Source organism: Eucalyptus grandis, chromosome 1 (genome assembly GCF_016545825.1).
Source record: "Eucalyptus grandis isolate ANBG69807.140 chromosome 1, ASM1654582v1, whole genome shotgun sequence".
In the NCBI taxonomy this organism is placed as follows: Eukaryota; Viridiplantae; Streptophyta; class Magnoliopsida; order Myrtales; family Myrtaceae; genus Eucalyptus; species Eucalyptus grandis.
The window spans coordinates 39,610,202-39,629,279 of record NC_052612.1 but is presented as its reverse complement, the minus strand read 5'-3'; the positions used below and the strand labels follow the sequence as shown (position 1 = coordinate 39,629,279).

At 39.9% G+C, this 19,078-nt stretch overlaps 1 long non-coding RNA gene and 1 pseudogene across 3 annotated transcripts; both read right to left on the bottom strand.

Annotated features, from left to right (window-relative positions):
• Positions 1-1,695: 1,695 nt before the first annotated feature.
• The window catches only part of LOC104441931, a 56,848-nt pseudogene continuing 39,465 nt past the window's right edge, over positions 1,696-19,078 (bottom strand).
• Positions 3,441-7,086, bottom strand: LOC120294014. Of its 3 annotated transcripts, none has more exons than XR_005551586.1 (4): positions 6,791-7,086; positions 6,619-6,702; positions 4,626-5,867; positions 3,441-3,486 (listed from the first exon to the last, which is right to left on the bottom strand). It is a non-coding gene; the product is annotated as an uncharacterized LOC120294014 (long non-coding RNA). The 3 variants fall into 3 exon arrangements; XR_005551587.1 differs by lacking the exon at positions 3,441-3,486 and adding an exon at positions 4,229-4,517; XR_005551588.1 differs by lacking the exon at positions 3,441-3,486 and adding an exon at positions 4,229-4,513.

The following is a 19,078-nucleotide window of genomic DNA, read 5'->3' as shown; positions in this document are numbered from 1 at the left end:
GCCATGAAGAATGAGGAGGAGGAGAGTCGCCGCCGTAGCAACGCGGTGGCATTCGAGACGAGCACTGCTCCGAGGATCTGGAGAAATGGATCGCCTTGGCTCGGCGGGGGTGATGACGTGGAGAACCGGCAGGCGCTCGCCGTCTGGAGCGCCTCCTCGTGCGGGCAAATCTTTGGCGGGTTTGGCAATATTTGCATCTCCAACCATTTGATAACGTTCCAATTTTTCAGTTCTTTTGTTAATTAATATCTATTCTACAATTAGAAAAACAGGACGGGAACATTTGGCTCATTGAATTTAAACTAAAGATTTTCTTAAATCTTTTTATTATTTCATTTATTTGCAAAATATTCATTTTAATTAGGAATTTTCAAAGTGAAACTAGGAGACGAAAAACACTAATCTACTCAATTAAAAAGTCTAATACCAACCCACTCAATTAACAAGTCTAAGAAGATTTTATATCTTTTTATCCTTTTTGTCATTTTATTTATCTATTCGACATTTCAGTTACACATCTTGCATTTTGTCAAGAAGAGAAGAATACGAAACCGTCAAGAAATGCCGAATACCATAATCTTCATAGAATTTGTTGACACCCAATACCATAATCCTCATAGAATTTGTTGAAAATGGCTGAAGTGAATTCCCCGCAACAATCAGTCCTGGTAGCTTTGATGAAATAGCTGCTCTCATTTTCAGTCAGGTTCTTGAGTTGTTTAAAAGTCCACAGATGAATGACAAAGCTCAAATTATGTGACCGTTTTGAAAATACGGATGATGATGCCCCAATTCTGTTTCCTGCTTTATGAAATTTATGCCGCATTATTTGGTATGAAATTGACAAGAAAATAGAATTCTTTATCCCATGTTTTGCCGCCACTTTGCCCCTCCTATCCTGTTAATATTCTACATTTCAAGCAATATAAAGTGGTAATCAGGATAAATCAAATGGCCCAACAGCACCAGAAATAGATGCACCTGCCTAGTTCGTGTGTAAGGAAGATATTAAATCTAGAAAATTTAACTTGGACTTTCTCCATCCGATTCTAATTATTGCACGGTGTCTCAATTCTCTCTCATGGGACAGGCATCGCAATTTGGTTTGCTTTTCGTACAGAGGACCTACATTAATCTCACACTATTGATCACTCTCAACTGCCATGAGTACACTAAGCGAATACAGTAGTCATGGAATTAGTTTTAAAAAAAGAAGCATCTGCAATTCTCCTCTTGTGGCACAGGCATTGCAATGGACTTCAAATATCGAGAGTAAGCGCCTCAAGAAGTAAAATTGCGAATCACTTACACCCTTCAGAATGGAATTTTCTGGAGTAAAGCCGATAGCCTGTTAGGAGTGAATGCAAATTCCGAATAGCCATTACAGTGAACCTAGCGATTAGACTAAGGGATAGGAAAAGACAGATAACTTGAGCTGTACATTTAGCATGCAGAAATAAGCTCTGTAATAGAAACACATTATCCCGATGCTCAAAAAAGTTGGCCGCATCGCGGTAAAGAAAAGAAGAAGAAAGAATGTAATCTGGGTAATGAAAGCCAGAAGAAATCCAGTGCTACTTGCGGTGCAGATGTAAAGTAAATGAGAAAATAGTACGACAGAATTGACAGAAACATGCTCAAGAACACCAAATTAAAGCCAGCAAAGCATAGCAGAGGGAGACGACCGACGACACATCGAGCCACCTTTGAGATCACATTAGAACAAGTTTTTTAAGATACAGAGTCAACATTATCTGCCCGATCAAACCAGTGGCCTTCAAACTCTTAAGAAGAAAAATGCCCCCCTGGATGCCGTTATTGAAATCCAGCATTCCTTTTATCAACAAGTGAGGCATTGGAATTTAACTGTCTAAAATGTTCAGTCGAAGCAGGATCACTAGGTTTCTCATTCCTACTTGGTATAGTACTAGCACATCATTAAATAATATGGGAGACCAAAAGTGATTTGGTCTTTTCTCAGTATTAACATACCAAAGATGACCATGAGCACACATCTTCACATCTGTGCCTCCTCTGTATGCTAGAGCACACTATTCAAAAGCTAATGCCCTTCTGAAGTAGGGTAAGTGGCTTCATCCTACGTAGTTCATGTAGTTCATTTGTTAGTACAGATTGCTCAATCATCTTGAACATAAAGTCGATAAACAAGCAAAACGAATGGCGTCACCCTTTAGCATGGGAAGGACCGGAAGTTCCACAAAATTTTCCCATGGGGATGTTAACAGCCAAAACAGAACATAAGCCTTGGACGTACTATCATCAGCAAATTTTTACTCAGAAAATAGATGTGTGCCTCCTCTGCATGCTAGAGCACACTATTCAAAAGCTAATGCCCTTCTGAAGTAGGGTAAGTGGCTTCATCCTACGTAGTTCATTTGTTAGTACAGATTGCTCAATCATCTTGAACATAAAGTCGATAAACAAGCAAAACGAATGGCGTCACCCTTTAGCATGGGAAGGACTGGAAATTCCACAAAATTTTCCCATGGGGATGTTAACAGCCAAAACAGAACATAAGCCTTGGACGTACTATCATCAGCAAATTTTTACTCAGAAAATAGATGTCTTAAGAGTTTGCAGAACTCCCTGGTAAACCACCTCCTCCTACATTGAAGACTCTCCTCCTCCTCCTCCTCCTCCTCCTCCTCCTCCTCCTACATTGAAGACTATTCATGCTCCCAGCCCGCATCCTAGCACAGATGAAACATTACATTTAGCCATTTATCCAAGATTTCCTTTAAAAGGAACAATAGGAAAATTTACCTGCATCAATTTCAAATAAACTTGGTAACATTCTTCGAATTCCAAACTCCTTTGGACGACTTTCTTGTCGTACCATTCTTTCTCCTGCGTGAAGAGAGGGCCGAATCAGAATGCATCTATTTATGGAGTTAGGAGCTAACGATGCGTATCTTACCTCCTCGGACAGAGCCGCCCATTTCTCACTTACAGATTTTTTCACCATTTTTTTCACCATAGATCTGCACTGCTGGCTCCTCTTGAATTCATCCCTGTCATGCATTAAAGCATTAAATAGTAAGAACAACCGCAACTAACAATTAAAAAGGAAAAAAATCTACTTCATATAGCGCACTCACGTGAAAATGTTAAATGCGAATTCTCGATTCCGATTCCAATCGCTCCCAGAGCTTCCATGGCTGCCAGAGCTGCTAGAGCGGCCAGAGCTGCTAGAGCCCCAAGAGGGGCCAGAGCTACTAGAGCTCCCAGATCTCCCAGAGCCCCCAGTGCCCCCAGTGCCCCCAGTGCCGCCGCTGCTGCCGCCGCCAGAGCGCTTTGAGGTCTTAAACATTCTATACAGCCAAACCAAATGCAGAAAGGAATCTATCTCAGCAACATTGCGGGAATTCAATAAAACCGTCATCCATTCCCGATACAAAAGAAAGAGTTCGCTAATTGAGACCATAGGGTTCATTCCTGCCAGAGCGCTTTGAGGTCTTAAACATTCTATACAGCCAAGCCAAATGCAGAAAGGAATCTATCTCAGCAACATCGCGGCGATTCCATAAAACCGTCATCCATTCCCGATACAGAAGAAAGAGTTCGCTAATCGAGACCCTAGGGGTTCATTCAACCGGTCGAAGAAGCGAGGGATCGCGAATCGGGACTTTAGGTTCGAGAGAATGGCCAACTGTACATAATTTTGTGTTGCGCAATGAAAGTGCTATTCCTAGTTGTTTTCATTTAATCTAGCCGTAGATGAGTTCTTTGTTGGCTTCTGGTGCTGTAAGTTCCTCTGTGCTTAATTTCATTTTTTCTTCCTCACTTTTAATAGATATCCAAGAAATAGAGTCACTTACAGCACCATGCTGGTCAAGATTTCTGTATATAACTTTCTAATTGACGACATAATTGTTCTCAATTAATATTATTATGGTCCTCCTTTTTCCCCGTTATCTTCTTCTCAATCTTTCCATTTAACGAAGTCTTTTTTTTTTTTCTTTTTAACATATAATCAATGACCATATGGATCCTAAACTCAGATTTGCTGGGAGCCTGGAAAAGTAAAAGGAAAATGACACAAATAGTCCCTTAACTTTGACTCAATGTCTTATGTAATCCCTTATTTTAACCCAATGAGTAATATCGTCTCTGCATTTTCAATTTGTTCAACATAATCCTCGAACTTTCGATACGTGGTCCTTAGACTATATGTAAATGTTCAATGCCGTTCCCGCACTTAAATTAATGGAATGATAACATAGAACATTTTCATTCAATTTAAGAACTAAGCTAAATATATACAAAATGTCTAAAGACTGTATTAAATATATTAAAAGTTTAAGAATGGCATTACATATTGGACTAAAGGAAATGAGAAGCTCGTTTCTTGGTTCTTTTATATCTATCGGGTGCACAAATGTGGAGAAGAGAATCTCCTAAGGCGTCAGTTCTGAAATTTTCTTCCGAATCTTTTTGTTCCAATGATGTCTATTGCTCTAATGTTTATCCAATAGCAGCAATGTGTTGATAGCTGTCTAGATAATGACAGGAGTTACTAGTCAACTTAGCAAAGTTTCAGGAAAAAAAAAAATGGGAATTGCACAAATCTAGCGGAGGCTCACAGACCAAGCAGAAACAATCACCTGATGGATCCATCGTTATCAGGTCTGCAGCAACTAGATCCCAGGGGTCATCTTCTTCTGCAGAACCCATTTCGCGATTCTACGATTCCTCTGGTCGATCCTCAGCTCAGTCGCCCCGGCCACTGCCAATGTGCTTATCACTAGCCAAATTATGGCGAAACGTCTTCCTGCCAAGGCCGTGAATGCGTAGTCCCCATAACCGGCTGTCGGATGTAACGGACAGATAAAAAATGTCTACCCAGCTCAAGTCCTCCATGAAATGCACGACGATAGTCCCTATAGCTGTGCAACTAATCACAACCGCCAAAGCCACGCACACTTTCGTCCTAATTCTCATCCTTCCCTTCTCTCTGTCGATCATGTAAGTCCTGAACATCCCATTTTACTTGTTTTGACCCGCAGTGCTCAGCAAAACCGCCTCTAGCCAGTCGCAGATGTAGGTGACCATGCCGTTAAGCAGCACACCGACAAATCCAATGCCCACCAGTATGAAAGCACAACTGAACAGCTTTGTGAACGCCGTGTCAGGGACGACATGGCCAAAGCCAGTCGTGCAAAGAGTGACCACGGTGAAGTACAGAGGTTCGACCGGGTTGAACGTGGGTGTGCCTTTGAAACTCCCGCTCGTCAAGTATACCACAATGCCCGCTGGACAAACAGAGGGGTCCATTTAAGGGACGGCCAGGAGTCCTCCCCGTCGATGGTGCTCTCCTTGTGAAAGGTGAGTTGGGAAGGAGCCAAGTGGGAGTGGTGGGCGAGTCGTCTCTTCTTGGTCAAGTTGGCTATGAGATTCACAAAGGGAGAAGAGTGCCGCGTCGTGATTATGGGGATGATAGCATCGTTGGTTATGAGGTGCGGGGCGGATTGCCGCCTTGGCATGGTGCCGAGGCCGCTGAGGTTGAGATCAAGGAAAACCTAAGGGAAATCTCTCCTGACCGTCGACATCTCTGTGAGTCCCGGTGTGCGGAGGAGAGGTTCATCATCCATGGCGAATCTGCATCATAAAACTCCCAGCAACCGTAGGTGTTTCAGAGGATTTTTCTATGTCCTCTTTGGATAAAAAACGAGTGATGAAAAGCCAACTGCAAGTCAATTTATTGCGGAGCAGAAGCATGGTTTTGAGAGGTAGTTGGGCTGAAAGTCAGATCAGGAGACGCCCCAGAAAGGATCACGCTTTAAACTTCCCCACCTGTCACATTGGCTTCTAACTTCCCAGGCTCGTGCTTCTGCATCGTATCTGCCCTGAAAGAAGCAGTTTTCAACCGTTAGCTCTTCACCGAATTAAGAGTCGAATTGGGCAACCTCTGTTTTAGATGCTTGATGGACAAGGATGGTTCTTTTGAGTCCTGGCAATTGTGTCGCAAATTCTGTGCGCAAATTGATGCATGAAAGAGAGCGAGAAGCTTAGAACCATGTATGCAAGTTAAATCTGGCGGACATTGGACACGGCGGATAGCACATCATGTTTTCTCATATCGAGAGTAGTCAGTTGTTTTGCATCACGAGGGAGTCGAAGCAGTACAGAAGCCTCGTTGCACATGGATTTACATGTACTGAAGGCTCGGACCCAATTGGAAATATCGGAAAAATTGCAGATGCTGAAAGCAGGCAAATCTGAGAAAAAATTGAACTGAACAACTTCTCCAGTTACATTTTCCTCTGCCGTTACTGAAAAGTAAAAAAACTGCATTAGCGTTTTCAGTACAAATGCATTAAGGGGCCAGGTCTTGAGATCTTTGGTCAGGCTCGTCATTTTGTTTGGTCTGACTGAGTCACATCTTGGGTTTGGGTCTGGACCTCCGCAGAAAGGGTCAGATAATTTTCGTTGACCGGCGGGAACTGCCAACGTTAAAGGGTTCGTTATTGCCGGAGTTAACTCCGGCATCGACACACAGATCAAGCGATTTCTACCATGCCCCTGGACAAACAGTATTTGGTCTACCAAGAATCGATGCTCCGCTTGCAGATCTGAGAGAAAACAGAGCAAACTCACCTGACTTGGAGGTTCTCGCCTCACTCCTCTGGCAAATATGGAAAGCGCGCAATCACTTTGTCTTCAGAAATCAGCGTCCAGATCCTGCAACGATAGTGGACGCAGCACTAGTAAACGCAAGAATCTCGTGCTTCTGGGGTCTGCAGTATTGGAAAACCCAGCATATACTTACTGGATCGAACCTGGTTTGGAGTCCACCGGAGCTCGGAACACTGAAAGTACATGTTGATGGGGCCTTTCCGACGGGAAGAGAAGACAGCGCGGTGGCTCGCGTCTGCCGAGACCACTTGGGAAGACTCATCGACGGTTTCTCCAGCGGCGTTCATGCTGCTTCAGCTTTGCAAGTGGAGGTGGTGCAGGCGTTTAACTCTTATTACCCTAGAACACCTTTTGCAGATAGGGAAAGAGAAAGCAAATTTAGTGCTGTCTGACACTAGTTGCTGCAGTGCAGAGTCAAAGTTTGACTCTTTCGGAGATCGCGTCTTAACTGGCTGAGTGCACTGAACTGATCCCACCATTCTCAAAGCTCCGGATTCGACACTGCAGGAGAGAAGCCAATTTTATTGCGGACTGGGCCGCCAAAGCCCAATGACGCAAAGCCCTTTTAGAACTACGTTACGTACTGAAGCCCCGGTGCACGTTTGATTTTCCAAGATGAATGAATCTACTCCTTTTAGACCAAAAAAAAAAAAAAAAAAAAAAATGGGACTCCGGCATCAACACTCGACTGTCAAACACGCTATTCCTCCGCCATTCACGTGTTGGAAATTCTAAATGCCCAGCTTTTATTTTTCTTTCAGCTCCATTTGGTTTCATTTTCTTCTGTAATGAGTAGCTTTTAAAGTGACTGCTTGATGATGATATTGCTCATCGAATTTACTTTTTTTTTTTCTCTTTTTTTCTTTTTCTTTTTATTTTTTGTTGCATTTTTAGTCCCTATGTATCCCGAGAGCCTAATATGAATCTTTCTAGATATAGTTATCAATTTAATAATAAATTTATTGTACGGATCAATCTTAGACCTTTCAATTTTATTAATAAAGTCCCTAAACATTTGTGCAAAAATTTCCACATGGTCCCTCCGACTAATTTCCGCCAAAATCCACTCATGCGATGGTGTCGAATCATTATCAACCACCCGACGTAACGCCCTGCTCATGAATTGCAATATCGGTGTTTTCTAGCGTTAATCGAGTCGAAGCATTACACTGAAATTCTACATAAAAAAATAAGACTAATGTTGAAAAAATTTAAAATGGAAGTGATGTTTATATAATAAGTTTATGGCTGAACTAATAATTATTTAAAATGTTCTCTTTATTAATTTTTGTTCAACCTCACTAGGGTCCCGATTTAATGACTGCTACCTTAAGTTTGGACATTGGAGTGGAGAAGTGGGATAAGTTCATATTGAATGCTTGGCCGATAATGATAATTTAAAAAAAAAAAAAAAAACATAAAACAAAACCAAGTCTTTCCCTTTTCTACCAAGGTTTCGTTTAAAACAACATTTTTCCTGAAAATTTCCAAAAGCCCTTTTTTAGGAAAATGTCATTATTTTCCAATGTTCATCTAACACATGAAAGTATTTTTCACTGTTCGAGAGGGAAATTTTTTTCTCTATGCACCTTTTTTTTTAATAAATTTGTTATCATGTTATTTTCTAAAATCAATTTTTAAGTTATATTTTAAATTGATTTTTTTAAAATAATTTTTCTTTTTCTTTTTTCTTTTTTGGCCGAGTTGCCGGCCCTAGCAATGGCCTACAGCTGGCCAAAGGCCAGCTTCTGCTGGCACACTGGCCTCTAGCCTTAGTAGATTATTGAGCCAGAGGCTCACGCTCACAGCTAGTTCACCAATCTAGCTAGCAGCGAGCAACGTGCCTTGAACTCACCACTCGCCAAAGCTCGGCAAGTGTGAAGGCCTAAGAGCAAGGGCGAGCCTCGAGCTCGCCGACCTTTGGCCTCTAGGCTCGCCAAATGGGCAAGCTAGAGGCTCATGCTTGCTGGTTCGCCGATCTGGCTAGTGGCGAGCCTCGGATCGCCTATTGTTTCACTTTCAAGTCTGCATATACTATCTAACAGCTATAGAAACAAAAGACAAGAACTCAAAGAGAAAACAAAGTCAGATAAATTTCCAAACTTCTTCACAATCAGCATAATCTCGGATCTTTGAAACAGTCTTCATTTGTGGTTCGTCTCTGATCATGATCCCGGCATAACAAAATAAATTGAAGTCGAACCGGGAAGCAAGAACCTCTTCATATTATAACAGATGAAAAAATGGTGAGTATTGGAGAACATGAAATATCTGATTATTCTAAGTTGTTTGACAAGCTGGTTGGCTTAGCACCAAGAGCAAGATGATGAAGCCATGGCGCTGCAGACATCTATATTTCACTTGGAAGCGTTGAGAATGATCAGTTTGTATAAATTTTCAATGCAACTAAGGATTGTCGTAACAGCATAGAGAACATTCACGGGTTCAACCACTGGGATTGAAGAATTGTACTTTAACATACTACTAACGGTTTAACCCTGCAATCGTGCATTGGACCCGGACTAAAGGACTATAAGCTGTTCGTATGTGCAAAAGAATAGATTGGCACTCACAATAACTACAAATTTATGTACCGAAGAATGCTAATGGTCGTAGAGCTCATGCTGATTTTTGTATATGCACAAGCAACCTTTCATATGTGATGACCATGTCCAATCCAATGCAAAGATTTAGTTGATGGCTAAAGATCAGGGCTGTGAATTGCATAGACATATTTGATATCTCATGGAGCAGCAGTAGATCATCCACACATTGGGCATACTTTGATGCTATATTTTCGGCTGAATAGGGTATAACCCGCACCATTTAGGAGTAGATCTACAGCAGTATGAGGTACATTCTTTCAAGGGACATTTTCGCAAACTTGGGTGTGAGATTTTGCTTCATGTTGAAACTTTTGAACCAGCTCCTGAAGCTCCAACTTTCTGACCTCAACATCCTCTTCAACAATGGGATGCTCTAAGCCAAGGTAAAAGAGACCAATTGCAATCAATGCGGCTCCCAGAAAGGGCAAGAAGCAAGAAAATGGAGCAAGTACATACGGCGACTCATCTGATCTTCGAATTCCACCGACATTGATTCCAAAAGGTCCAGTGATGATAGATAAGGCTGTCAGTTCCCAAACCAAAAACTGAACCGAACCGAACCGAACCGAAAAATTCGGTTTTTTCGGTTCGGTTTTCATTCGGTTCGATTTCATTAAAAATCGAAAATTTTCGGTTCGGTTCGGTTTTTATCAGTTAACCGAACCGAACCGAACCAACAAATACAAATAAAGAAATAAAAGTGGAGAAATCTAAGTTTAACAGAAAAAAAAAAAAAAAAAAAAAAACAAAAATCGAAAACCAAAGGCTAAAAACCGAAAACCGAAAAACCGAAAAACCGAACCATTTCGAACCGGAAGATTTTCTAACGGTTCAGTTCGGTTCGGTTTTTTTGAAAAACCGAACCGAACCGAACCGAACCGTTTACACCCCTGATAGATACGACAAGACCACACCCTCTAAAAACTACTAGCTTGTGTGTAACAGTGAGGCTCTTATCCTAGTATTAAAAATAGAAAAATGTGAGCAAACACCTTACATGTAAGAATGAGAACAAGCAACATATCATACTTTCACAATACTTCCACCGCACTAATCCATACAAAAAAAAAAAAAAAAAAAATAGACTAAGATGAGTACCGAGCATATTATAAGACTAACTGCATCATTGTTTTATATATAAAGATTCACCAGTGGTATGACAATGCTAGTCGACATGAATAATTCTAGAAGGAGTTACAGTTAGAAAACGGTAAAAGAACCTTTCAAGTGCCATAACTTGGCAAAAATGGATACTTAAGTGTCATAACTTACGAAAGGTATACTTAAGCATCACATTTTAAGAAAAGTGGGACACTTGAGTGCTATCTCCGGCGAAGTTGGCCGGAAATCATACGTGGCATTAAAATATTAATATTTCTTGCTAATGTGTCTCGCCGGAGAGCTGAGTCGGCTTGAATTCACCCCAAATGACGTCGTTTTGAGTGTTCGCCAAACTAGAACTCTTAAATGAGCAAACACCTTACATGTAAGAATGAGAACAAGCAACATATCATACTTTCACAATACTTCCACCGCACTAATCCATACAAAAAAAAAAAAAAAAAAAAATAGACTAAGATGAGTACCGAGCATATTATAAGACTAACTGCATCATTGTTTTATATATAAAGATTCACCAGTGGTATGACAATGCTAGTCGACATGAATAATTCTAGAAGGAGTTACAGTTAGAAAACGGTAAAAGAACCTTTCAAGTGCCATAACTTGGCAAAAATGGATACTTAAGTGTCATAACTTACAAAAGGTATACTTAAGCATCACATTTTAAGAAAAGTGGGACACTTGAGTGCTATCTCCGGCGAAGTTGGCCGGAAATCATACGTGGCATTAAAATATTAATATTTCTTGCTAATGTGTCTCGCTGGAGAGCTGAGTCGGCTTGAATTCACCCCAAATGACGTCGTTTTGAGTGTTCGCCAAACTAGAACTCTTAAATCAGCAAAAACGACGTCGTTTTGGCATAAATTGAATTTTAATATAATATAAAAATTATTTAAATTAAATTTAAAAATAAATTTATTTAAAACATTTTAAAAAATAAATTTACAAAATTTACAAAAATATTTTAGCCCTTAGCCGCCTCCGTTTTAATTTTTTAAATTTTTTGTCAATTTTTTAATTTTTTTAATTTTTTTTTTTAATTTTTTAATTTTATTTTTAAATATTTTCAATAAATTTAGTTTTAAATTAAATTTAATTAATTTTCATATTAAATTTTTACCAAGAAAATGACGACAGATGCAATGTAATAAGTTTTCTGTTAACTAAACTAAAGGATTGTGGAAGTATAAAAATTATATTTGATTACAGTACTGTCAAAACCCGATTAACACATGCTAATTTCCAACATTAGAAGGGTAAAACATCAAATGGGAATGAAATGATCAAGTGCATAACCTGATGCATCTCAAGTTTTGGGACTCGAAAAAGATAATAGGAGGATCTACAGTACTATAATCAGAACCTATGGAACCAAAAAACTGGGCACTCTGTTGCATGAATAGCCAAAGTAGCAAAGTCACACCTACATCGCTTGCTTGATTTAACTCTCCTCCTTTTTTACGAGGAAGTCGACAGAACGAATGGGTAGCCATGTTATAGAAATGTGGCAAACTTGCTACTTCCAGTACGTAGAATGTTTGGAAGTAGCAAGTTTGGAGTTTGACTCCAAACATTGCCAGTGAACATCCAGAGAACTTATGCGCACAAGCCAAATTGTAAATTGAATTGGAAACGCCCTTCTTTTTTAGGTAGAAGGAGACCTTCATGAGGCGGGCATCAAAGTTCACCTTATTTGTTGACAGCAAACAATGTTGTCGGTCAATAAGGCATTTGCAAGTTTAGATTGGACGAAAAGTTCACCTTATGTACCGAAGAATGCTAATGGCCACGGAGCTCATGTAGATTGTTGTATATGCACAAGCGACCTTTCATATGCAATGACCATGTCCAATTCAGTGCAAAGATTTAGTTGATGGCTAAAGATCAAGGCTGTGAATTGCATAGACTTACTCGACATCTCATGGAGCAGCAATAGATCATCCGCACATTGGACATACTTTGATGTTATGTTTTCAGCTGAGGAGGGTTTAACCCGCACCATTTGGGAGTAGATCTGCAGCAGTAGGAGGTAAATTTTTCGGGGGACATTTTCGCAAACTTTGGCGTGAGATTCCGCTTCATGTTGAAACTTTTGAACCAGCTCCTAATGCTCCAACTTTCTAACCTCAACATCCTCTTCAACAATGGGATGCTCTAAGCCAAGGTAAAAGAGACCAATTGCGATCAATGCAGCTCCTAGAAAGGGCAGGAAGCAAGAAAATAGAGCAAGTATATACGGCGACTCATCTGATCCTGAAATTTCGCCGACATTGATTCCAAAAGGTCCAATAATGATAGATAGAACAAGACCACACCCTCCAAAAACTCCTAGCTTGTGTGTAACAGTGAGGCTCTTATCATAGTATTAAAAATAGGAAAATGTGAGCAAACACCTTACATGTAAGAATGAGAACAAGCAACATATCATACTTTCACAATACTTCCACCGCACTAATCCATACAAAAAAAAAAAAAAAATAGACTAAGATGAGTACCGAGCATATTATAAGACTAACTGCATCATTGTTTTATAAATAAAGATTCACCAGTGGTATGACAATGCTAGTCGACATGAATAATTCTAGAAGGAGTTACAGTTAGAAAACATCTAAGTTAGTTGTTGCAATTTCAAATGCCACTACCACCAAGTATCACAACTACTAATTGTACCCACCAATCTACAAAACTAATGATAACTTATAAATAACCAAAAACAGAGATCTTATCAATGATATGGCTCATTATATGCTCGATACCTACATGTCATAGCTCATAAAATTCAGAAGAGAAAAGGTTAAAAGATGTTGTAACTATAGGAAAATCTATAACCACTCACGAACTGTAATCCGCATGACATCTTGGATAGAAAAAAGCCCGCCCTGGACTGCTTCTTGTTCCTCAATCATTTCCCTTGTCCTCTTTTGTGCGCTTTCCAGCAAGGTCCATGCACACTCAAATACTATTTCCTCTCTCGCATGAAGTGACCATTTCACTCTAATAACCTAAAACGGCGACAAGCCAACACACTCCTAGAACCCATGTCCACAAGCCAATCAATCAATTGTAGCATTCTTTTTGAGGTAGATAGAGATCGAACCTTCATGAGGCGGGCATCAAGATTCGCATTATTTGTTGACAGCAAACACTGCCATCAGTCAATAAGGCATTGCAAGTATAGATCGGGCGAAAAGTATACACATGTGTCATCCATAGTGGCAAGCGACGGGCTAGATGTGCCAAAACCTCATGAATGCTTTGTGGGATGTTAGAACCTCCAGCAGCAAGCAGTTCCTACGTAAAGAATGACAAGAAAACTAGTGGTGCTTTTGGAAAAAAAAAATGCTTAATGGAAGATATATTCCAGAAAAGAAAGAAAATAAAAACAGACTTCAAATCTGACGGACAAACTTGAACTTCCAAAACACCGAAAATGTTAATAACGGCAACAGACCCTCTAAAGATTTTTCTACAAACCGAAATTTTTGGCGGAAAAGCAAAGTAAGGTCGTTTTTGTTCGAGATTGTCAGAGGGCCGTTTTTAATCGAATCTTTGGGAAGCAAGTGGGATCATTTGATGGGGAAAAGTCATAAGAAGGTTGAGGACACATGGGTTAATTTAATTGAGCTTCAATTGGATGGAATTGATTGAGAATTGATTGAATTAAGTGTACAAGATTTCATGCCACAGCGGAGGATGGAATTAGACCCATTGAAGATTGTTGTGGGAGGTTTGAAGTTCGTGGAATGTGATGTCACCTTATTTGAAGCCAAGTGATGAGAGCTTGACAAGTGGAGGGTGGAGATTTAATCTCAAAAAGGGCACCAATCAACATCATCTTCAAGCTTGGGAAGAGAGAGAGAGAGGAAAGAGAGGAGGAGGGAGTGCGATCAGAACAGGCCAGCCCGCACGCCGCACGCCCCTTCGCCGCTCGCTCGGTCACTCAACGCCGCCGCCCGTCGTCGGCGCCGGCGCCACCCATCCGACCGTGCCGATCCCCCTTCGCTCGCACGACTGACTAGCCCGCATGCAGCTCCGCCCTGCTCGTGTGACCCCGAGCCTCCCGCACCTCCGTCTAGCTACTGCTCCTTGTCGCTAGCCACCACCGGAGACCCGTCGAAGCCACCGTTTGCTCCACCCAAGCTGCCGTCGTCCTCCTCTGCCCATTCCGACTCGAACCAGCCACCGTCTCCCCCTCCATCAGCCCTAATCAGCATCTAGAAAAATGGGTATGGCAGTGGCTATTTGGCCCGTTTTGGCCAACTTCCCAACCCCGGAAGCTAGGCCCGTCTTGGAGTGAATCGATCCCCTCAGCATCCCCGTCGATTTGAGGCGCTCGGATCGTTAATCGGGTGTGTTTAACTCACTAATTCCCGCTTAGTAGGTTAATAATGTTTAAGGGGTGTTTAGATTAAACTAAGTAGGTTTAGGTGATTAGATTAATTTATTTAAATGTTAAGTGGATTAAGGGATGTGATTAGTTTAGTGGATAATTAATTAAGGCTAAGTAAATGTTTAGATTAAAGTAATCTTGTTTAAGCCTTAATTAATTATTTTAAATTAATTAATTAATTCGAATTTATAATATTATTTTTATATTGTATTATTATAATATAATATTATTTTATTTAATTTTCGGAATAAATTTTATTATTTATTATTTTCCGGAAATTTTGATCGGATAGCCGGTGACCGGAATTTTATGCGATGATCTTGGTGAAGTCCGTTTATTTAAGTGAGCTCTAATTTGAGCTAAATTGAATTTATTGTAATTAATTATTAATTTTCAAAATTAATTAATTAATTAATTTTAGGAAATTAAGATTGAGATGGCGGACAATCGAAATTCCGTACTGATTGTCATGGTGCAGTCCGTTTATTTATTTGAGCGTTAATTTGTGCTGAATTGAATTAATTGTGAATTTAGGATTTATTCCTAAATTATCTGATTTTGGTTATTAATGGAAAAATAACCGGGCGTCGGTTTACAGCGCCAAAAATATGTAATGGGCTGTTGAAATTGGTGGGATATGTGTAAATGAAATTATTATATTTTGTCTAAGACCAACCATGTACTTACACACGACTATTTATCGAGAATGATAAAAGATGGAATTGATTGTATGAGAGAGTGGTATACTAGATCGGCTCACGGGCAATATGTCAGCTTTGGGTGAGCAATTTACCGGTATACTATATCAACCTACGGGCGATGTGTCAACTTTGGTTGAGCAATATACCTTATTATCAACTTTGGGTGAGCACGTATATATAATATTCTAAATTGGCCTGGGGGCCCTAATCTATCAACTTTGAGCGAGCATATACATAGTATATTATATTTATCAGCTTTGGGCGAGCTATGCTATCTATTTTCAGCTTTGGGTGAGCAGTCCTAGATTATGGTCGGACTTTATAAATAGTATTAAATGTACCGACCAGGAAAAGGTCATGATGACATGTAATCGATTAAGTCGATTGATCGCTGAGTCGATCTGATTGGTGAAATGTGATTAATTGCTGTAGTTATCAATATTATTGATTGAACTGATGTGCAGGAAGGAACTAATGCCAATGTAAGCCCTTTAACCTGTGTTGTGCTTAGGCAGCCCTTATGGCGTATTGGCTTCCTAATCAAGTCTTAATGGGGTAGAACTTGCTGAGACATAGTCTCATTCCGATTTGGGGAAAATATTTCAAGTCCCTAGATGACGATCGTGAAGGACTGGAAATCCTGGAGTTCGGAAGGTGTAGGCTAAAGAATCGGCAAATGAGTCTGACTAGTGGATGTTAAGACAGTCCTCTTTATGATAACCGTCAATTTTGTAAACAGCCTAAGTTTGTAATTGTCGCGACCTTCCCGAATTTTTTTAAGGTAAATTACCTAAAGAAGGCTAATGGATTACTAAGTCCGAAGACTTGACATTGACCCTCCCAAGTCCTACCAATCGCGACTTGATAGAAATTAATTCATTTAAACATGCAATTTCAATTTGGAGCCGCCACTAACCAATTAGGGCTGGTTAGAAACCCAAGTAAAGTATGGGAGAATACTTTACTATTGCGAACTGAGATTCAATAGGTCGGGGACATGGTTACGCTAGATTAGTCTAACGCCCTTTCCGTACCTTTTATTTTAATTTTAAAAATATTTTGCAGGCAATGTTGATTAATTTAAACCTAAGCTACTAACATGCAAATAGTGGTCATGCGGATGCACAATCAATAAAATGACATTCAATAAAAAATGATAATAAAAATGCATGCCCTAAACATGATTTCTAAATGACATGACACCTAATTTTTCTTTTTCTTTTTTTAAAAAAAATGTTAATTATATGCAATCTTAATCTAAATTTAATATGCATGGATTTTACTTTAATGATATGTGAGATGCAATTCATATGGTATGACTTAAACTTATCACTATATGTATGCAATTTAATTTATATAATTCTGAATATGCATGTGCTACGTGATATAGGATGAATGACATAGTATTTATACAGGTATGCTTTTTTATGATTTTTTTTTTTTTATGATGATTCATTTTCTTAATGCATATATGCAACCTATGCTAAATGATGATGATATGAGATTAATTATGAATTAACCTATTAACTAACCAAGGAAATGATCTTTCTTTTTTTTTAATAACATAATGTTTTTTATTGAAAAGAAAGTAACTTAATGGTGCAATGATCATCTTTTAGCATTTTCCTTTTTATTAAAAAAAATTAAACTATAACTCATATGGCATGCATAACATTTTTTGTTCCTCTTTTGTTTTACTAAATGAAAATCGACTTAATCTAAAAATATCTAGGTGTGTTGCTTTAATATGAAATGTGTATGGACCTAAGTACCTAAGTTCTAGATATGACAATATTTTACTAATAAACAAATTCTAATTAAACCTATTATGCAAATTAACTAACATGTACCTAATATTTTTCTGATTTTCTTTATTGAAATTCGAAATTAATAAAGAATAATTAAACTATCTAAAGTGAATAATATTCTAATTTATTTTAGGAATCAATTTAACTTAAACTATATCTTATCTTAAAAGCTATATAAAAAAAAATCAAGACATGCTAACATTATTTAAAATTAGCCCTAACAAAAAATCACCCATCTAAGAATATAATCTAAATATTATAATCCTATAAATGCAATTCTAATTTACTAACCCTAAAAATACTGTCTAATTTACTAAACCTAAGTGCTCTAGTGCAATATTTAGATTTTATGTACTTTTTGATTTTTATTTTTATTTTTTTAATCTTTCCAAACAAGTAACTATTTTTAAAAAAAAAAGATAAGAATTAAAACAACTGAAAAAATAATCCATTGTCTCACGGATTAAATTAGTAATTATTTTAACTCTATAACAATTTAACAATTGAAATGATATCAAAATTTCTAAATACTAAAGTAATTAAAAAAATGACCCGACGTCTTACGGGTCAAATTAATAATTACCTTAATTTGGGATAAAACTCCTAATGTCTACAAGGTCTACAAATATTAACATACAATACTACAATTCAAATAATGAAACTTAAAAAAAACAAGCTAACATAACATGAAATGAATAAAAAAATAAAAAATAAATAAACTACCTAAGGCCCTGCAACAGGGGAGGCAACAGGGTGGGTCAAGAGCACGGCAGCAGGCTCGGATCAGGAGCGGCGGCAAGAGCTCGAGGCGGTGGCGTCAGGTGTCGCCCGGGAGGGGTCAGCGAGGAGGACGCGGTGTCGGGTCGTCGTGTGGCGCTGCAAGTGGAAACGAGCAGGTCGCTGCTCGCGGCGTCAAGCGGAGCAGAGGCGGTGCAGCAGTTGGCAGCAGGCAATCGTGAACGGAACGACGGCTCGGCGTCCGGCAAGTAGGGGAATCGAGTCGCAACGCGGGCTCCTGTGGGTCGTCGCTCGGGCGGCGCAAGTCGTGGTCTGATCAGGGGCGGCAACGGCGTCGCGGCAGTGGCTGGCGACCGGACACGGCTTTGCGGGCTACAGGCGAGGCACGGCGAGGCTCGGCGGCGGAGGCGCGGTGGTGCTCGGAGGCCGACTGAGGGTGGTTCAGAGAGGATCTGCTGCAGCTCAGGTGGTCGCTCTGGTGAGGCTCGGATCGACACGGCAGCGGCTTCGTCGGGCGGATGTGGAGGTGATGGCGTTGCGCTCCGGCGGAGGTGCGGTCGCTGGACGCTGAGGGCGGCAGCGCTTACGGGGACGCGCAGCGGCGGAAAGATGACCGGTGGAACAGCGACGGTGCAGGGCGCAGGAGCGAGCAACAGGGACTTCGGATGGGGACTCACGAAGAAGATGAACAGTTGTTCATCTTTCCTTTTTTCTTTCTTTTCTTTTCGTTTCTTTCTCTGCTCACTCTCTGTCGAACATCCCCTCTCTCTCTCCCACTGTACTTTTCCTCTTTTCCTTGCTCACGTCAACTCCTTCTCTCTCTCACTTTTTCACTTTTTCACTTTTTCCACATTTGTACTCTTTTTCTTCCTTCGACCGAGACGAAGAGAGAACCCCTACTAACTTTTTCTTTTGCTTTCATTTTCCACGACGAAGAGAAGTCGCCCCCCCGAACTCGATTTTGAAGCCTCGCATTTTATAGTGAAAGCGCTCAAAGTTGTTTTTGCAAGCGAGATATTCACTCAACGACTCCAACAATAAAAATGCTCCAAAATC